This window comes from Macaca fascicularis, chromosome 9, assembly GCF_037993035.2.
Source record: "Macaca fascicularis isolate 582-1 chromosome 9, T2T-MFA8v1.1".
In the NCBI taxonomy this organism is placed as follows: Eukaryota; Metazoa; Chordata; class Mammalia; order Primates; family Cercopithecidae; genus Macaca; species Macaca fascicularis.
Genome location: NC_088383.1, coordinates 120120974 through 120143617, shown reverse-complemented (window position 1 = coordinate 120143617; position 22644 = coordinate 120120974). Strand labels below are relative to the sequence as shown.

General features: G+C 36.4%; 1 long non-coding RNA gene across 2 annotated transcripts in view; it reads right to left on the bottom strand.

Annotated features, from left to right (window-relative positions):
- Positions 1-8731: 8731 nt before the first annotated feature.
- The window catches only part of LOC141407740 (uncharacterized), a 32188-nt gene continuing 18275 nt past the window's right edge, over positions 8732-22644 (bottom strand). Inside the window, exon 4 of one of the 2 annotated variants that reach the window (XR_012418206.1) lies at positions 8732-8841. This is a non-coding gene — a long non-coding RNA (uncharacterized lncRNA). The remainder of the gene's footprint in view (positions 8842-22644) is intronic. The other variant, XR_012418205.1, reaches the window with a different exon arrangement.

Below are 22644 nucleotides of genomic sequence, written 5' to 3'. Positions count from 1 at the left end.
CACTGATAGGCATGACCCTTCCATGGGATGCCTGATAGCCTTGGACCAAAATCTCAAACCTCAGAAATAGCCCCATGGGCCACCCACTCAGCAGACACACCCACAAGCCAGCTGAGAAGCCATATCACCATATCCTGAGCCTGAGAAACAGCCCTCATGGGCTGCCCCAGCAGACACACCCCACAAGTTGAGCAGCAGTGTGCCTGCATCCTGGGCCTGAGAAACAGCTCCATGGGCCACTCCTGGCAGGCATGCCCCAGGCTGACTGAACAACCATGTGCCTGTGCTCCTGGCCAGAGTATCAGCCCCAATCTCAGCAAGCCAAATCCCAAGTTGGCCAGTGCACCATGTGCACACACACACATACACATTCTCCCAATGTGAGAAACAACCCAGCAACCCACTCTGGCACTACCCCCACAAATTCTCAGCCTAGGCCACTGAGACATTTATAAGTATCAGTAGTGTGTATTACAGATGAAGAAACTACATGGAGACTACACTATTGCATCCACCTAGAAGTAAGGCCAATACATCCCAACCAAACCAAAACTCTGACCCATTCATATGAATAAGTATTTCCCTTCAAAACCTACTCCATAAAATGGGAAGAAGTGACTCTTCTATCAGATGTATAGAAATCAATGTAGGAACAGACACATCACACATGTAAAAGCAAGGAAACATGACACCTCTAAAGGAAAACAATAATTCTCCAGTAACAGACCCTAATCATAAGGAAATATGTGAAATGCCAAAGAAAGAATTTCAATTATTAATACTTAAGGAAACTCAGTGAGATATAAGAGAAAACAGATAGTTAACTGAAATCAGAAAATTCATGATTCAAATGAGAAATTATATATATACATGTATGTATGTGTATATATAATATATATACATACACATATGTGTGTCTGTGTGTGTAAAAAGAACCAAACAGAAATCCTAGAGCTGAAGAATTCAATGAATGAAATTTTTAAAAAAATTCGAGAGCTTCAGCAACACTAGACCAAGCACAAGAAAGAATCTGAACTTGAAGATAAGTCTTTTGAAATAACACAGACAGACAAAAAGAGAAAAAGAATTAAAAAGAATGAAGAAAGTCTGCATGATTTATGGGACATCATTAAGCAAACAAATATTCATATTATGGGTGTTCCAGAAGTATAGAGAAGGAAACAAGTGAGGGAAATGCCCTGCGGGTGTTTCTGCAGGGGGTGACCCTCGGGGCTACGTCTCAGGCCTAGTACGCAGGTACAGGGTTGCTTAAATGGCCTTAGGGCATGCCCACCAGGGGTGGCCTACAGGATTATTTCTCAGTCTGGAGCATGAGTGCGAGGCTGTTCAGTCAGTTCAGGGGTATGCCCACCAGGAGCAGCCCTCCAGGGCTGTTTCTCAGGTCTGGCATATGGGTACAATGCTACTCAGCCATGCCTGGGGAGTGTCTGCCAAAGGGAGTACTTTATGGCTGTTTCTCAGGTCTTGAGCATGAACATGTAGCTGTTCCACAGCCCCATGAACATAGCCTCTGTTCAGAGGCTCAGGGGTCTCTCCCACTTGCGGATGGGCACGCAGTGGTTTGACTGGCTCGAGAGTGGGTTTGTCTTGGGCAGGGCTGCCAGACTATTGCTCCAGCTGGAAGTGCAGTAATAGGGGTTGTTCATGACCAGAGTTACAGCCAATCCAGGTCCTAGGCTCCAGGCACACTGGTATTCATCCATGTGTGGGTTTGGTGGAATGAAGATGGAGAGGTATAGTCACTACTGGCCCTCAGAGCAGGGTGCACTCCAGAAGTGGCTCTGGTCTCAAGATTGTGCTATGCTACAGGAGCTTGGCTCACAAGTGGTGGATGAGGGATGTGGAGGACACCCTATTTGGGGGTAATACAGCTGTGTAAATTCCTGGTAGCTCTCCAAACTGGATTCAGGACTTCGAAGGACTGTGGGATCATTCTGCAGTAAGGACTATAGGTATTTGGCAATGGGGACTGGTGGGAATCGGATCTTCTGCTTACCTTTTCCCCAAAATGTGAAGTCCCTCCTGACTCTGGGCAGATATGATCTGGGAGAGAGAGATGGGCTGCAGAATCCACATGCCTCCATGCTGCCCTCCTGGAGATGCATCTCCACTTTCCCACTGCACTCTGGCACTCTCCCTTCAGCACTCCAGTCAAATCTTAACTGTTTATTCATTGTCTTGGTCCTTTCTTGTGAGAAGAATGAGCACCAGCCATCTCTAGTTAGCCATATTGCTGGTGTAACCTGGCAAACACAATTCTGATCTCTGCTTGTATGAGTTTAACTTTTTTATTTTTATTTTTTGTTTTAGACAGGGTCACTCTGTCACACAGGCAGGAGTGCAGTGGCACAATCACAGCTCACCGCAGCCTTGAACTCCTGGGCTCAAGCAGTCCTCCCACCTCAGCCTCTCGGGTAGCCAGGACTACAGGCACGCACCACCATGCCTGCCTAGATTTTTAGAATTGTTGTAGAGACAGGGTTTTGCCATGTTGCCCAGGCTCGTCTGGAACTCCTGAGCTTAAGTAAGCCACCTGCCTCAGCCTCCTGAAGTGCTAGAATTATAAGCACAAGCCACTGTGCCTGGCAAGTTTAACTTTTTAAAATTGTACATATAAGGCCAGGCGCCATGGCTCATGCCTGTAATCCCAGAACTTTGGGAGGCTGAGGCAGGTAGGTTTCTTGTGGCTAAGAATTCGAGACCAGCCTTGCCAACATGTCAAAACACCATCGCTACAAAAAAAAAATAAAACAAATTGGCTGGGCATGGTGGCACATGCCTTTAGTCCCAGCTCCTTGGGAGGCTGAGGCAGGAATTGCTTGAACCTGGGAGGCTGAGGTTGCAGTGAGACAAGATTATGCCACTGCACTTTAGCCTACATGACAGAGCAAGACCCTGTCTAAAAAAAAAAGAAGAAAAAAAAAAAGGATTAAAAGATTGCACATATAAGTGAGATCATATAGTATTTGACTTTCTGGGTCTCATTTAACTTAGCATAATGCCATCAAGGTGTATCCTATGGCAGGATTTCCTTCTTTTTTGAGGCAGAATAATATCCCATTTTATATGCGCGCGTGCACACACACACACACACACACACACACACACACACACACACACGAGGGGACCTCAAAAACATCAAGGAAAATTGAATTAAAAGATAAAAATAAAAAAATATAAGGTTTATTTCTCAACATAAGCTCCATCAAAGTAAACATTTTTGTAAGCAATAATACTAGCTGATTAGTCCATCCCTAAAAAACTAAGGGTCCTGGAAATTTAACCACATCAATGTAGGGTTTGTTTGTTTTGTTTTACATTATTAACTTTAAAAAAAGCTGGGTGCCTTTAAAGATTTAAAAGAAAAACAAAAGACTTAAAACAAAACACATCAAAAGGAACCAAATTAGGAAGGTCAGGTGGATGCCTAGTGATTTCCCATAGAAACTCTAACAAAATTGACCTTGATTAGAGAAAAAAGCAGGCCCATTATTGTGGTGGAGAAGGACTCTTCAGGTGAAGTTTTCTCAGACACTTTTCTGATAAAGCTTTGGTTAACTTTCTCAAAACACTCTCATAATAAGCAGATGTTATCATTCTTTGGCCCTCCAGAAAGTTAACAAGCAAAATGCCTTCAGTATCCCCCAAAAAACTGTTGCCATGACCTTTGCTCTTAACCAGCCTACTTTTACTTTGATTGGACCACTTCCACTTCTTGGTAGCCATTGCTTCAATTGTCCTTTGTCTTCAGAATCATATTGGTAAGGCCATGTTTCATCTCCTGTTACAATTCTTTGGGGGAAAAAATCCTTCAGGATCTTGATCCCACTTTTTTACAATTTCTATTGAAAGCTCTGCTCTTTCTACAGCTGATCTAGGCACAGCTAATCTTTGACACCTATCAAATAGAAAGTTTGCTCAACTTTAATTTTTCAGCCAGAATTATGTAAGCTGAACCAATTGAGATGTCTGTGGTAGTAAATATTGTTTCTGCTGTTACTCATAGGTCCTCTTCAATTAGGGCACAAACAAAATGAATTTTTTCCTCGCAAATGGATGAGTATGGTCTGTTCACTGTGGGCTTCATCTTTAACACCATCTCATGCCTTCTTAAAGCGACTTATCCATTTGCAAATTGCTGATTTCTTTGCGCCATTGTCCCCTTAAACTTTTTGTAAAACATCAGTGATTTAACCATTCTTCCACCCAAGCTTCCCCATAAATTTGATGTTTGTTCTTGCTCCAATTTTAGCAAAATTCATGTTGCTCTAATAGAAGCTTTTTTCAAATGGATGTCCTTTTGAAACTTAGTACCTCAAACTAGATCTTGTTCAGACACGTTATAACAAATGAGTACAGGTTTATTTTGGTGCAAAAAAAATTGAAAACCATACATAGTTTTTTTTCATAACATGCATTTTTTCATGAACTTTTTGAAGACCCCCTCGTGTGTGTGTGTGTGTGTGTGTGTGTGTGTGTGTGTGTATCTCATACTTTCTTTATCCAGTCAGATACTGACAAATACTTAGATTATTTCTATATCTTGGCCATTCTGAAAAATGCTGCAATAAACTTGGGGATGCATACATCTCTTTAAGATATTGATTTTGTTTCATTTGGATATTTACACAAGAGTGGGACTGCTGGGCATACAATATTTTTATTTTTAACTTTTTGAGGAACATCCATATCTACATTTTATTTGAAGTGGTACAACATTAACTCTAAGACGACTATGAAAGGCTAAGGTATGTATTGCAATCCCTAGATCAGCCAATAGAAAAATAATACAAAGATTATAACAAAAAAATCAATATGAAAATGAAAAGTAGATATAAACAGAAGTAATTGAATAATCCAAAAAAGACAGGAAAGAGAGAACAGAAGAACAAAGAACAGAAGTGACACACAGAAAACAAATAATAAAATGTAAACCTAAACTCAACCACACAAATAATTACATTAAAATGAAATGGTCTAAACCCACTAATAAAAAGACAGAGATCATCAGATTAGATAAATAAAACAAGGCTCAACTACACGCTCTCTACAAGCAGCCCAATTTAAATATAATGATATAGATAGATTAAAAGTAAAAAGGATGAGGCCAGGCGTGGTGGCTCCTGCCTGTAATCCCAGCACTTTGGGAGGCTGGGGTGGGCAGATCACGAGGTCAGGAGATCTAGACTGTCCTGCCCAATATGGCAAAACCCCATCTCTACTTAAAAATATATATATACCAAAATTAGCTGGGATGGTGGTGCGTGCCTGTAATCCCAGCTACTTGGGAGGCTGACACAGAAGAATCGCCTGAACCCAGGAAGAGGAGGTTGCAGTAAGCCGAGATCATGCCACTCTACTCCACCCTGGCAACAGAGCAAGACTCCGTCTCAAAAAAAAAAAAAAAGAAAAGTAAAAGGATGAAAAAAAGATATACGATGCAAATATTAATCAAAATAAATCCAGTGGCTATATTAATATCAAAGCCAACTTCAGAACAAAAATATCAAGATAAAGAGAGATATTATATAATAATAAAAGATTACATACATTAAGAAAATACAGGCCAGACATGGTGGTTCACACCTATAATCCCATCACCTTGGGAGGTAGAAGTGGGAGGATCACTTGAACTCAGGAGTTTGAGACCAGCAAGGGCAACATAGGAAGACTCCCATCTCTACAACAAATTTAAAAATTAGCCAGGCATGATGGTGCATGCCTGTGGTCTCAGCTACTCAGGGGACCGAGATGGGAAGATTGTTTGAACCTGGAAGGTAGAGGCTGCTGTGAGCTATTATTATGCCACATAATAATATGTCGCACTGTAGCCTGGGCAACAGAAATAGTTCCTGTCTCAAAGAAAGAAAGAAAGAGAGAGGGAGAGAGAGAGAAGGAAGAGGAAGAGGAAGAGGAAGAGGAAGAAGAAGAAGAAGAAGGAGAAGGAGAAGGAGAAGGAGAAGGAGAAGGAGGAGAAGAAGAAGAAGCAGCAGCAGGAGGGGAGGGAGGGAGGGAGGGAAGGAAGGGAGGGAGGGAGGGAGGGAAGGAAGGGAGGGAGGGAGGGAGGGAAGAAAGGAAGGAAGGAAGGAAGGAAGGAGGGAAGGAAGGAAGGAAGGAAGGAAGGAAGGAAGGAAGGAAGGAAGGAAGACAAAAATCCTAAATGTATATGCACATTAAAGATCATCAAAATACATTAAGCAAAAATTGATAGATTTAAAAAAAGAAATACACCAATTCACAATGATGAGTTCAACACTCCTTTCAGGGTAATCATATATAAAGGTCCTGAAAAAACTATCAACCAAATTGGCATTTATAGAACACTCCATCAACAATAGCAAAATACATACTCTTTTCAAGTACAAAAGAATATTCATCAAAATACCAAATTGGAAAGATGACCTGTATTCATACACTGAAAGACTTAATATTGCTAGATGATAGTACCTACCAAATTGATCTACAGATTCAATATAATTCATATCAAAATTTCAACTATCTTTTTATTAGAAATTTATAAGTGATCCTAAAATGTATATAGAAATGCAATGAACAAGGAATAGCTAAAATAATATTGAAAAAGAAGAAAAAGTTGGAGAACTCACACTTCCTGATTTCCAAATTTGCTACAAAGCTACAGTAATTAAGACACTGTGTTTCTGGCATAAGAATAGACATATAGATTAATGGAATAGAATTGAGAATCCGTAAATAAACTTTCACATCTATGGACAATTGATTTTCAACAAGGGTGCCAAGACAATTTAATGGAGAAAAAGAATGGTCTTTTCAAAATGTAGTGCTCAGACAACTGGATTTTCACATGCAAAATAATGAACTTGGACCCCTACCTCACACCATATGCAAAAATAACACAAATTAGAACAAGGACCTAAAAGCAAGAGCTAAAACTATAACACACTTAGAAGAAAACAGAGATGCAAGTCTCCATATCTTGGATTAGGCAATAGTTTCTTAGATATGACACCTAAAACACAAGAAGCTGATGAAAAAATAAATATATTAGACTACATAAAAATTAAAAACTTTTGTGTTTCAAAGGACATCACCAAGAAAGTGAAAAAACACACAAAGCAGGAGAAAACATTTGCAAATCATATATTTGATAAGAATCTAGTATCTAGAATATCTAAAGAACCTTTATAACTCAATAATAAAAAAGATCCAATTACTAAATTCTATGTAGGCAAAGGATTTGCATAGACATTTCTCCAAAGAAGACATGCAAGTGACTAATAAGCACATGAAAAGACCTTTAACAACTTTCCGTATGCTAACTTCAACTTTCCATAGATGGAAATGCATATTAAAACCACAATAAACCCAAATGTGATGAGGTGCTCCTATAGTTCTTGGGAGGTTACTTGGGAGGCTGACATAGGAGAATCACTTGAGCTCAGGAGTTCAGGGCCAGCCTGGGCAACACAGTGAGACCCCATCTCTTAAAACATATGTAAACACACACACACATACAATGAGATACCACTTCACACCCATTAGAATGACTCAAATTAAAAGTTAGATAATGACAAGTATTGATAAAAATGTCATCTGCTTTGGAAAACAGTTTTGCAATTCCTAAATATGCTAAACATAGAGTTACCCTATAACTTAGTAATTCCAGCCTCAAATATATACCCAAGAGAAAAGAAAACATATGTCCACACAAAAATTTGTACATGAATGGTCATAGCCATTATTAATCATATACAAAAATATTATACTTAATATACATATACAAAAATCATATACTTAATGTCCTTTGATGAATAAACAAAATGTGGTATATCCATATATCCATATAATAAAATATTACTCAGCCATAAGAAGGAATGAACTACTGATACTTCATTTTCAAGTTTTGGATAAAACTTGAAAACAGGCTCGGTGAATAAAGCCAGACACAAAATGCCACATATTATATGATTTCATTTGTATGAAATGTCTAAAATATGCAAATCCATAAAGATAAAGTAGAAAATTACTTGCTTGGGGCTGGGAGGAGAGAATAGAGTTACTGCTATGGGTACAGAGCTTCTTTTAAAGGTGGTGAAAAATGATCTGGAATTAAATAGAGGTAACGGCTGTGCAACCTTGTGAATAAAGTAAAAACCACTGACCTGTATGCTTTTAAACAGTTAACTTAATGGTACGTGAATTATCTCTCAATAAAAATAAAAAATATAGACCATATTCTGGCTTATAAGCAAACCTTGCCAAATTTAAAATAATTGAAATTATACATAGTATATTATCTGACCATAACATAGCCAAACTAAAAATCAATAACAGAAACTTGTATGGAAAATCCCCCAAATATTTGGAACCAAAATATCACATTTCTGCAGAACACACATGTCAAAAAGGGAGTCTCAAAAGTAATTAGAAAATATTTTGAATGGAATGAAAAATCAAATATAACGTACCAAATTTTTGAATGCAACTAAAGCTGTGTTTGGAGGAAAATCAATAGCATTGTATGACTATATTTAAAAAGAAGCAAGTTCTCAGACCAATGATATACATTTTTTAAAATAAGTAAATTACACCCAAAGCAAGCAGAAGGAAACAATAAAAAGTAGATATTAATAAAAACAAAATCTATAGACAAAGATCAATGAAACCAAAAGCCAGTTATTGGATGATATCAACAAATTGATCAATGTGTAGCCAAATTGATCAATGATACTTACACAGAACTGCTGCCTATAGGCTGCAAAGAACTCAGGCCAGTTCATTTACCCTGAATGGTTTGCTTTTTAACTTCTCAGGGTTGCTCTTTAACTTCTCAGCCTGTTCCTGTTGAAAGCCAAAATTTTAACTCAGGCCAAATAAAGCATGAGAATACAGTAATCATAGTATAATATTTCTAAGCTAATGGAAATTCTTAAAACCTTTAGGTGAAAGAAACATCACCCTAACATTAAAAAGGAGGTAGAGGTAAGGGTTGCCTGGCTGTGCCTTAGAGAGATGTCTATCAAGAATTAAAAGACTTGTATTTTTCCAAATTTAAAATATTTTGGTTTCTAGTCCAAAATATTTTATTTCAATGAAAAATACTTATTTTTTATGTAGCTACACTAGTTCTTTATGGAGATGTCAGGCAATCATGGAATAATTTTTTTAACTTTTTATTTAAAATAATTTCATACTTACCAAAAAAACTCCCAGAATAATAAAAGTCTCATATATCCTTTATCCAGATTTACCCATTGTTAAAATTTTACTCCATTTCCTTTATAATTTACTCTCTCCCTACTCCTTTTCTCTCTCCACATGCATGTGCACACACACACATACACATACACACACGAGTATTGCTTTTCAGAACTATTTGAGCGTAAGTTACAAATATCATAGCACTTTACCACTAAATACTTTGGTGTGTATTTCCTAATAATATACCTGTTATCTTACATAACTATAGAACAGACACCTGTACATTGTTTTCACCAATCTATCATTTGTATTTCAATTTTGCCAACTGACCCAATAATAATTTCTTCTCCACTACAAAAGCCATTTTAGGATTACGTATCACATTTTACTGTCATGTCTTTGTAGTTGGCTTTAATGGATCATTTTCAGACTTTGTCTTTTATAATAATAACATTTTTGAAGAACAGTGGGTTTTTTTAAATATGATTCCTCATTCTGGGTCTATCTGATATTTCCTCCTGATTAAATTCCAGTTATACATTCCCATCAGGAATATGAATGTGATATTGTATCCTTCTTAGCATATCACATCCAGAGCAAATAATGTTCATCTGCCTCCCTTGGTAGGTTAATTTTGATCACATAGTCAAGGTGTTTCTTGGATTTCTCTTTTTTGTAGTGACCATTTTTTCCTTACAACTAGTAAGCAATCTGTGGCAACTTATTTTACAGTTATACAAATATCTTGCTGTTGATCAAAGTATCTTCCTGGGTCTATCATCTGTTGACGATTTTTGTTTTTACAATGATGGTTGAAAAATTATTTTCTAACCTCAGCACTCTATCCTCTGACTCTCTCTGAGTCAATTTTTGGCATTCCACAAGGACCCTAATTTCTTCCCTAAGTATTTATGAATCTATCACTGATATGTATTCATGGCTTTCTATTTTTTCAATGATTTATAACTAATTATTGTTCTTAATTATTTTGGTGTCCAAATAATCCGTGATTTGACCTCTGAGAGCCCCTTCAAGCGGTTCCTGTGTGCTTGTGACATGCCTTTGTCAATTTTCTGAGTACTTTCTTGCTTTGGCTTAAGAAGAAGTTTCAGGGATTCTTCATCCCTAGATTCAGCTGTTTCTCTAAAGAGCCCTGCTCCCTGTTAATGAAGTAATAGAAACCAACATCCAGACACTACGAGTGCTCATTGCTGCTTAGGTGTCTGTTTCTGGGTCCTTTCAGCAGATAGAGCTAGGAAATATATGAATGTATATACACATAGACATAGATGTATATATACAAACACACACCTATACATATACATGTACACACATAATATATTTTAGAAATCATGAGTTCACATTGTTACCCCAATGCCTGTCCATTCTCACAGGGCTCTTTCTTGCCTTTCCCCATTCCAAATTTATATGAACCTTCTTTCACAATAAGGACCCTGACTCCTAACAACCTTAATATAGATCCTCATTTGCTCAATCTTATAATACATATAAAATGTTAATAATTTAAGAGTTGCTTCACTCATCTCACTACCCAAAAAAGAATCTTCTATAAAGAGTTCAGAGATCTTAAGTATACTAAATGAAAGAAGCAAGACACAAGAGTCACATACTGTATGATTCTATTTATAGGAAATAGCTAGAATTGCTAAATCCATAAAGACAGCAGATTCATGCTTGCCAGGCACGGGGGTAAGAGGGAGATAAGGAGTGATTACTTTATGGGTATAGGGTTTTCTTTTGGAGTGATGAAAATGCTTTGGAACTGGATATAGGTGGTGGTTGCACAACACGATGAATGTACTAAATGCTACTGAATTTTACGCTTTAACAGCTAATTTTATGTTATGTGAATTTCATTTAAAATATGTTTTAAAAATTTGTATGCCATTCTCCTCTATCCTGCAACCCCCAACACAGAGGAAATACAACCAAGTAGGAATGAGTTTGTATGTTTGCTTCCAGGTTTTGTTTGTTTCCCTCTCCCCTTCCTATCTTTATTTAGTTTTTTTGTTTGGTTTTTGTTTTCCAGAGTTATTACTGTATAACTGACAAACAGAAATTGTACATATTTAAGATGTATAATGTGATGTTTTATACATCGTGAAATACTATCACAATCAAGCCAATTAACATGTCCACTACTTCACATCACTTTTTTTTTTTTTTTTTTTTTGAGACGGAGTCTCACTCTGTTGACCAGGCTGGGGTGCAGTGGCCGGATCTCTGCTCACTGCAAGCTCCGCCTCCCGGGTTTAAGCCATTCTCCTGCCTCAGCCTCCTGAGTAGCTGGGACTACAGGCGCCCGCCACCTCGCCCGGCTAGTTTTTTGTATTTTTTTTAGTAGAGACGGGATTTCACCACGTTAGCCAGGTCACATCACTTTTTTTTAAATGGTGAGAACACCTAAGATTTGCTAAGAAAATTCAATTATACAATAGAGTATTATTAACTGTAGTCACCATGCTGTACACTAGATAATCATCTTATAATTGAAAGTTTGTATCCTTTGAACAACATTTCCCCCTCCCCCCAGCTCCAGCTCCCAGCCCCTGGCAACCACCACTCTAGTTTCTGCTTCTGTGAGTTCAACTTTTTTAGATTCTCCAGATACGTGAGATCAAACAGTATTTGTCTTTCTGTGTCTAGCTTATTTCACTTAGCACAGTGTCCTCCAGACTTATTTATGTTGTCACACATGGCAGAATTTCCTTTTCTAAAGGCTCAATATGTTAGATAGAGACAAGGACAGATAGATCACATTTTCTTTATCCATTCATTCTCCAGTAAACACTGAGGTTGTTTCCTGGCTATTGTGAATAATACTGCAATGAACATGACAGTGCAAATGGTCTCTTTCAAGACACTGATTCCATTTCTTTTGGATAAATACCCAGAAGTGGAATTGCTGGATCATATGGTAGTTCTATTTTTAATTTTCTGAGGAACCTGCATACTGTTTTCCATAATAGCTATACTAATTTACATTCCCACCAACAATACACAAGGGTTGCCTTTTCTTTAGACCCCTGTCAACACTTTTTTTAGTCTCTTATCTTTTTGATAATTGCCATCCTAACAGGCATGAGGTGGTATATCATTGTGGTTTTGATTTGCATTTCTCTGATATTCAGTAATGTTGAATATCTTTTCATAGATCTGTTTGTCATTTGTATGTCTTCTTTGGAAAAAATGTCTATTCAGGTCCTTTGCCCATTTTAAAATCAGGATAATTTGGGTTTTTGTTGTTATTATTGAGCTGTGTGAGTTGCTTATATATTTTGGATATTAACCCCTTATCAGGTTTATGGTTTGAAAATATTTTCTCCCATTCCGTAGGTTGTCTCTTCACTCTGTTAATCATTTCCTTTTCCCTGCAGAAGCTTTTTGTTTGGTGTAGTTTCACTAGTTTGTTTTTGCTTTGATTGCGGGTGCTACTGGTGTCATATCCAAAATAATCATTGCCTAGATAAATGTCAAGGAGCTTTTCCCCTAGGTTTTCTTCAGGGAGTTTATGGCTTTAGGTCTTATATTTAAGTCTATAAGACGTTTTCAGTTAATATTTGTGTATGGTGTAAGATAAGAGTCCAATTTTATAATTTTCATGTGGATATCAAGTTTTCCCAACACCATTTATTGAAGAGGCTATCCTTTCCCCCATTGTGTATTTTTGGCACCTTTTTCAAAGATTACATGACCATATATGTTTGGGTTCATTTCTGGGTTCTCTAGTATGTTCCATTGGTCTATGTGTCTGATTTTATATGGCAATGCCATACTGTTTTGATTACTCTAGCTTTGTAACATAGCTTAAAATAAGAAAGTGTATGCTTCCAGCTTTGGTCTTCCCACTCAAGATTGCTTTGGGTCTTTGGGGTCCTCTGTGGCCAACACAAATTTTAGTATTTTTTTCTATTTCTGTGAAAAATGCCACTGGAATTTTTATAGGGATTGCATTGAATTCATAGATAACTTTGGTAGTATGGACATTTTAATAATATAAATTCTTCCAATCCATAAACATTGGTTATCTTTCTATTTATTTGTGTCTTACTCAATTTATTTCATTTATATCTTGTAGTTTTTAATTTACAGATCTTTCATCTCCTTGAATAAATTTATTCCTAAGTATTTTATCCTTTTTGATGTTATTGTAAATGGGATTTTTTTTCTTTTTCAGGGAGTTTTTTGTTAATGTATAGAAGTGCAAATAAATTTTTAATGTTTATTTTGTATCCTGCAACTTTACTGAATTTGTTTATTCTAACAGTTTTTTTGGTAGAGTCTTTAGGGCTTTCTATATATAAGATCATGTCATCTGCAATTTAACAATTTAACATCTTCCTGATTTGTATGCCTTTTATTTCTTTTTCTTGCCTAATTGCTCTACCTAGGGTTTCCAGCAGTGGGCACTCTCATCTTTTTACTCATCTTAGAAGAAAAGCGTTCAACTTTTCACTGTTGATTATGTTAGCTGTGAGCTTGTCACATATGGCCCTTATTATGTTGAGATATATTTTTTATAGACCTAATATGTTGGGAGTTTCTTATCACAAAAAAATGCTGAATTTAGTCAAATGCTTTTTCTGCATCTATTGAGATGATCACATGGTTTTTATCCTTAATTCTGTTAATATGATGTACTATGTTTATAAATTTGCCTATGTTGAACGATTCTTGCATTCCAAGAATAAATTCCACTTGATCATGATTTATGAACCAGTTAATGTGCTGTTGAATTTGGCTTGCTAGTATTTTATTGGGGATTTTTGAATCTATGTTCATCAGGGATATTGCCTATAATTTTCGTTCTTATTATATCTTAATCTGGCTTTGGTATGAGGGTAACAATAGACTCATAAAATGAGCTGGGAAGTGTTCTCTCCACTTCAATTTTTTGAAAAGTTTGAGAAGGATTGTCATTAACTCTTCCTTTTATATTTTTATTTTTTGAGATGGAGTCTCACTCTGTTGCCCAGGCTGGAGTACAATGGCCCAATCATGGCTAACTGCAACCTCTGCCTCGCGAGTTCAAGCAATTCTCCTGCCTCGGCCTCCTGAATAGCTGGGATTACAGGTGTGCACCACCATGCCTGGCTAATTTTTGTATTTTTAGTAGAGATGGGGTTTCACCATGTTGACCAGGATGGTCTTGAACTCCTGACCTCGTGATCCACCTACGTCAGCCTCCCAAAATGCTGGGATTACAGGTCTAAGCCACCGCGCCCAGCCCATTAACTCTTCTTTAACCCTTTTCCTGTTTAGAAATAAAAGTGCAGCTTGCTGCCGGCACTCATTTAATTTTACATAAGCACACTCTTCCAGGCCGAAGCAAATCAGACTGATTTTCCATTGTGAAAATAAAATATGAAAACTGTTTTTGGAGTTATTTCTAAACAGAACTAACATCGGAATCATCTCAATCATCAGAATCATCTATTTTGGAAAAATCTGATTCATCAAATGAATCTTCAGTCAACAACTGTTCAAGAACGATGTTAAAACATCGTGTGTAGGAATGCTATGCTTTCAAGGATTTGAAATTTTTAGCAATCGAGAATTACTATATTTTGTAAATGGAGATACCCCTACTAAAAACAGAATGCTATAAATAGAATGACGTATTTTGTATCCAAAGTTGATATACTAGAGCAATGCAAAAATAATAAAAGCAATATATTTTGTAGCAAAGTTATCTCGGGGTAAATGCTGCGGCTACAAGTGCCGCTGGTGAATACTCTCAGGGCAAACGGGAAAGGGGTTAAATTTTTGATATAATTCACCTGTGAAGTTTTCTGTTCCTGGGCTTTTCTTTGTTGGGAGATTTTTGATTACTACTTCTCTCCTTACTTGTTATTCATCTGTTCAGATGTTCTATTTCTTCATGATTCGGTCTTGGTAGGTTGTATGTTTCTAGGAATTTATCCATTTCTTTGATGATCCAATTTTTTGGTGTGTGACTGTTCATTGTAGTCTCTTATGATCCTTTGTATTTCTGTAGTATCAGTTGTAATGTCTCCTCTTTCATTTATAATTTTATTGATTTGAGTTTTTTTTTCCTTTGGTTAATCTAGCTAAAGGTTTATTTATCCTTTTAAAACAAAACAAAAAAACAAAACAAAAAAACAACAACAAAAAAAAACCAAGCTCTTGGTTTATCTATTTTGTTTAGCCTTTCAAAGAAACTTTGTTTCATTTATCTTTTCAGTTGTTTTACTATCTAAAATGTCATTTATTTCTTCTCCAATCTTTATTATTTACTTCCTTCTGCTAACCTTGGACTTAGTTTTTCTTTTTCTAACTCCTTGATGTATCAGTTTTTTTTTATTTAAGATATATTCCTTAGGCATATAGGAATATGTGTTATTTTATCACAATAAACTTTAAATTTTAAATTTTATTTATTTATTTATTTTTGAGACAGAGTCTTGCTCTGTCGCCCAGGCTGGAGTGCAGTGGCATGATATCGGCTCACTGCTACCTCTGCCTCCTACGTTAAAGCAATTCTTGGGCCTTAGCCTCCCAAGAAGCTGAGATTATAGGCACATGCCACCATGCCTAGCTAATTTTTGTGTTTTTAGTAGAGACAGGGTTTCGCCATGTTGGTCAGGCTGGTCTTGAACTCCTGGCTTTAAGCAATTGGCCTCCCAAAGTGCTGGGATTATAGGTGTGAGCCACTGCACCTGTCCTTAAACTTTGATTCTATAATTACTTTTGCTGCCTTGCATAAGTTTTGACATATTGTATTTTCATTTTTGTTTTACACAGGATACTTTTTAACTTCCCTTTGATTTCCTTGTTGACCTATTTTTTTCAGGAGTGTGCTGTTTAATATCCACATACTTGTGGATATTAAATACTTAATACTTAATTTTTAATATCTACATACTTGTGGATATTAAATACTTAATACTTGATTTTTAATATCCACATACTTGATATTAAAAATTTTCCAATTTTTCTCATTATTTACTTCTAGTTTCTTATCATTGTGATTGGTAAAGATACTTGATATGATTTTAATCTTCTTGAATTTCTTAAGACTTGTTTTGTGGCCTAAAATGATATATCCTGGAGAATGTTCCCTGTGTGCTTCAGAAGAATATATATTCTGCTGCTGTTGGATGGAATGTTCTATATATATCTGTTAGTTCCATGTGATCTATAGTAGTGTTCAAGTCAGCTATTTCTTCCTGATTTTCTGTCTAGAAAATCTATCCTTTGTTGAAAGTGAAGTATTGAAGTTTGCTACTATTATTGCATTGCTGTCTTTTATATTTCTTTATATATTTAGGTGCTCTGATGTTGAATGCATATAGAGTTACTATTGTTATATCCTCTTGATAAATTGACCCTGTATCATTAGTGACCTTCATTGTCTCTTGTGATGGATTTTGAATTAAAGTCTATTTTGTCTGATATAAGTATAGCCACCCCTGTTCTCTTTTAGTTATTATTTGCATGGAATGTTTCCATTTTTCACTTTCAGCTTGTATGTGTCCTTAAAGCTAAAGTGATAAAGTGAGTCTTTTGTAGGCAGCATATTGGTGAGTCTTGTTTTTCTTTTAATTCAGTCACTCTGTTTGTTTTAATTTTGAGAATTTACTTCATTTATATTTAAGGTAATTATTGATAGGTAAAGACTTACTATTAGCATTTTCTTGTTTTCTTTTTCATAGCTCTTTTCTGTCTCTCTTGCTTTGTGATTTGTTAATTTTTGGAATTATATGCTTTGATTCCTTTCTCTTTTTTGTGTATGTACTATGAGGGGTTTTTGGTGGTTAACATGCTTATATAAAATATATTTATAACAGTCTATTTCAAGTAAATAACAACTTAACTTCAATTGCCCACAAAAACTCTACACTTTTACTTCTCCCCTTACCCAATATGTTATACTATTTATTTTATACTTTACACCTTTTTATATTGTGAATGTATTCATTAACTCATTATTATAGCTATAGTTATGTTTAATTACTTTTGTCTTTAAATATTTATACCAAAGTTAAAAGTGACTTCTACACCATTACAGTATTTGAGTACCGTTGACCCTTGAACCACATGAGTTTGAATTGTGAGGGTCCACTTATATGCAGATTTTCTTTTACCTCTGCCACCCTTGAAACAGTGAGACCAACCACTCCTTTTTCTGTTCTCCTCAACCTACTCAACATAAAGACAATGAAACTGAAGACATTTATGATGATTCACTTCTACTCAATGAATAGCAAATATATTTTTCTTCCTTAAGATTTTCATATTTTTTCTCTAGCTTACTTTAAGAATAGAGTATATAATACATACAACATACAAAATGTGTTGACTATGTTATCAGTAAGGCTTCTAGTCAACAGTAGGCTATAGTAGTTAAGTTTCTAGAGAGAGAGTCAAGATTATACATGAATTTTCAACTGTGTGGGGGGTCAGCACCCCAACCCTTTTATTGCTCGAGTCAACTATATACTGAATTTGGCTATATATTTATCTTTACCAGTGATTTCTATACTTTCAAGAATGTTTATGTCGTTACTTGGCATCCTTTTATTTCAACTTGAAGAACTCCCTTTAGCATTTCTTGTAAAGTCTAATGGTGATTAATTCTCTCAGCTTTTGTTTGGGAATGTCTTTATCTTTCCTTCATTTGTAAAGGACATATTTTCTGGGTATAATATTTTAGGTTCACAGTTTTCTTTCCCCTTAGCATTTTTTTTTTTTTTTTGAGATGGAGTCTCACTGTGTCACCCAGGCTGGAGTGCAGTGGTATGATCTCGGCTCACTGCAAGCTCCACCTCCTGGGTTCACACCATTCTCCTGCCTCAGCCTCCCGTGTAGCTGGGACTACAGGTGCCCACCACCATGCCTGGCTAATTTTTTGCATTTTTAGTAGAGACAGGGTTTCACCGTGTTAACCAGGATGGTCTCAATCTCCTGACCTCGTGATCCGCCCACCTCAGCCTCCCAAAGTGCTGGGGTTACAGGCGTGAGCCACTGCGCCCAGCTCCTCTCAGTATTTTAAATGTTTTATTCCACTTCCTCCTGGTCTGCAAGTGTTTACTGAGAAATCTGCTGATAGCATTATGGAAATTGGTTTGTACATGAGTCATTTTTCTCTTGCTGTTGCAAAATATTCTTCATCTTTGACTTTTAGTAATTTGATAATAATGTGTTTTGCTGTCGATTTTTTTTTTTTAGTTCATCTTATTTGGTGTCCTTTGATTTCTTGGATCTGAATGTACATTTCTTTCACCAGATGTGGGAAATAATTCAGGAAATTAAGTAAGTTTTCTACCTTCTTTCTCTCTCTCTCTCTTATCCTTCTTAAACTCCCATAATGCATACATTTGTTCATGTGATTGTATCCCATAGATCCCATATGGTTTCTTCACATGCTTTCTCTTTCATTTTTGTTCCTCTAACTGGCTAATTTCAAATGATCTGCCTTTGAGTTCACTAATTCTTTCTTCTGCACGATCAGGTCTGTTGTTAAAACTCTCTATTGGATTTTTTTTTTAAGTTCTGTCAAAGTATTTTTCAGCTCTAGGTTTTCTATTTGGTTCTTTTCAATATGTTCTATTTCTTTATTAAACTTCTTTGTTCAATCACTGTCTTCCTGATTTTATTCTTTGTCTACCTCTGTTCTCTTGCATCTCATGTAGCTTAAGATAATTACTTTGAATTGTCAGGCAATTTGTAGATCTCCATTTCCTTGAGATCAGTTACTAGAACGTTATTGATTCCCTTTGGAAGTGTCATGTTGGCCTGATTGTTCATAATCCATGTAGCCTTCCACTGGTGCCTGCGCATTTGAAGGAGCAAGCACCTCTTCTGGCATTTACAGTCTGGTCTCAGTAGGTAAAGATCTCCTGTTGGGTCCCTGGGCTGATAGGATTGCTTCTGGGATCACAGTTGAGAAAGTTTGAACCTGGGTCATGTGGCTGCTGCTCGGTTCACAGTTAGGTCTGCAGTTGGCAAACCTATTTCCAGAGGTGTGGATCCTTCTTGGTCCCTGAGTGAATGGGACTGCCATCGGTACTTTGGTCAGTAAGGCTGGCTCCGCAACAAGAGTTCACTTCAGGGTGTGTAGTTGTGTCTACTCTTGCCAGGTGCATAGGTGAGTGTGACTGTATACTGAATTTGACTATATGTTTATCTTTGCCAGTGATTTCTATACTTTCAAGTTACTTGGTGAATGGGACTGCCACCGGTACTTTGGTCAGTAAGGCTGGCTCTGCAACAAGAGTTCACTTCAGGGTGTGTAGTTGTGTCTACTCTTGCCAGGTGCATAGGTGAGTGTGACTATATACTGAATTTGACTACATGTTTATCTTTGCCAGTGATTTCTATACTTTCAAGTTACTTGGACAGTTTTAAATTCCACATTGGTCCCTGGGAGGGCTACCATCAGGTGTCTGGGTGGGTTCCTGGGTGGGCAGGACTGGCCCCAGACTGTGGCTGAAAGGGGCTGGAACTGAGTTTGGCTGAGTCACTCTTCAGGTGCCACAGCCAAAACTGAGGTCTGCAGGTCTGCCTCCAAGTGTACAGACAGGTGTGGGTCCATGAGTGGGCAGAACTGCTCCCAGACCATCATTGAGAGGGGTTGGAATTGGGTTATAGGGCCACTTCAGAATCAGCAATTGGACCATGATCACAAGGCCTGTAAACCAACACATTGGTAGGGATAGCTCCTCCCAGATTCCTCAGTGGCCAGTCCTATTGGTAAGACCAAGGCCAAATGGGGCTGTAAACAAGTCCACAGAAGGACAGAGTTGTTTGTTTGTCCTGTGGGAAGGACCACCCTTGCATCATATTGCATCACCACCACTTGTACATAGCCAATTTACTTGTCTTCCTTCTATAAAGATAAGCAAATGTGTGTTTATTTCCTTTTACTACACAACAGGTAATATTGTATATATGTTTATATTTTGCTTTTATTTTCTGAACAATCTGTCTCCTAAACATCACTCCGTAACAGTTATAAAGACTTCCCTTCATATATTTTGTATAGGTGCATAGTATTCCATTTTGTGGATACATCATATTCAACTAATATCCAAATCTGCTTGAACTATTATTTTTCAATATTTTGCCATTATAAATAATGCTTCAATGACTAGCTTTATGCATATGTGCTTTCATATTGTTAGAGATGTATCTTCAGGGTAAATTACTACAAATGGGGCTGCTGGAGTGAAAAGAAAATGTATACCTAGTTATATTAGATATTGCTAAATTTCCTTTTCAGTGGTTGTACAATATTGCTTTCCCACCAGTAGGGCTGGCACTGCAACAAAGGTTCACCTCAGGGCCTGTTCTCTACAAAGCCTTGCAAATGGAGCATATGGTCAAACTTTTACATGTTGTCAAGCTGGTGGGTGAAAAATGCATTAATTTACATTTATGTTATGAGTAGAGCTGAATATCTTTTTTACATATTTTACATCTATTTATGTATTTAGCTTATTTTTCTATTATTCAATTAGCTACTTTGGTCATAGTTTAGAAGGTTTTCCCTATACCCATATTAAAAAGTAAATCACCGATGTTATCTTCTAGTTACTTGTGCTTTTTAAATTTTACATTTAGGTCTCTGATTCATTTGGGGTTCATTCTTGTGTGTGGTGGGAAGAATGGATCTAATTTTTTCAAAGAGCTATCCAGTTGTCCTTATACCATTTAGAATATTTTTCCCAAGTGATTTATCACCTTTATTACATAGATTTCCACCTGTAATTGAGCCTATTTCTGAATTTTCTACTCTAATCCATTGGTCTGCCTATACATGTACCAGTATCCCATTTTTAATTTTAGTATATTTTATTGTCTGATAGGGAAATGCTCACAGCTTTGTTTTCAGTGTTTTCCTAGGTATTCTTGCATATTAGTCTTCTTACAAAAACTTTATCAACTTGTTTAGCCCCATGAAAACTCATTGGCATTTTTTGTTTTGCACTAAATTTGTAACTTAGGGAGAATATCTGGATGATGCTGAGATGTGTAAGCAAGAACAAGAATTATCTTTCAAATTGTTCAAGTCTACTTGTCTTTCAGGTGCATTTTATACTGTGTGCATGTACATATGATATATATATAGTATGTGTACATATATATCTATATATGTGTATGTAGTTTCTGAACATTTCTTGTTAGGTAATTTGTTTTTCTTGCTAACATAATTGGAATTTTCTCATCCACTGCATCAACTAACTGGTTATTACTTGTGTATACACACATTCTCAATAGTGGCATTATTGCTCCTCAAAGACAAAAATTGGTTTGGTGGAATAAAAATCTAGTTTGTGGGTCTCTAAAAGATCACAGTACATAAGCAGAATACACTATATCTCTGTTCAGGTTTGGTCTCGATTTTGTTATTTTATGTTGTATTCATTGTGTTTCTCTACTTGCTGTGTCCTGTCTTGCTTTTTAAAAATTTATTTAGGTATTAGAATGGTTTGCCTTTCTATTTGGAAGGTTATCTTTGCATTAATAGTTTTAAAATAATGCCCTAGTCCCCTTCTCATTAACCTTTTACTATATGGTATGTTGCTCTTATGTATCTTTCAAGTTTCACCTATACAGTGATTTAAGATCTTATTTAAGCTTTCTCTCTGCCTTCTCCCTTTTAACAGCTTTATTGAGATATAATTGATATACCACACAATTCATCTACCTAAAGTAGATTCTGTTTTATTAGATACTATTTTATTATATTCAGAGTTATGCAGTCATCACCACAATCAATTTTAAAATATTTTATTACCCCTGTAGCCATTAGTAGTCACTCTTCATTTTCCTCCAAGATTTCTAGCCTTAGGCAACCACTAATCTATGTTATGTCTATGTTTGCCTATACTGGACATTTCATATAAATGAAATTATACAATATTTGGCCTTTTGTGACTGGCTTCTTTTACTTAGCTTTTTCAGATAATGTTTTCAAGGTTTATCCATGTTGTAGCATTATCAGTATTTCCTCAGTTTTCATTGCCAAATAACATTCCAATCTGTGGATATACCACATTTATCTATCCATTAATCAACTGATGGATTCTTGGGTTTTTGCCTTTTTTGCTATTATGAATAATGTTGTATGAATATTCTTGTACAAGATTTTGTGTAGATGAATGTGTTCACCTATATTGGGTATATATCTAGGGGTGAAATTGCTGGGTCATGTGGTAACTCTGTTTAACATTTTGAGTAACTGCTAGACTGTTTTCTAAAGTGGCTGTACCCTTTAACATACCCACCACCAATTTATGAAGGTTCCAGTTTCTCCACATCCTCATCAATATGTATTCTTATCTGTCTTACTAATTATAGGCATCTGAGTGGGTGTGAAATGACATCTTCTTGTGGTGTTGATTTATATACCTCTCCTTTTTAGACTGCATTCTCTCTACTTTGTCAGAGTATTTA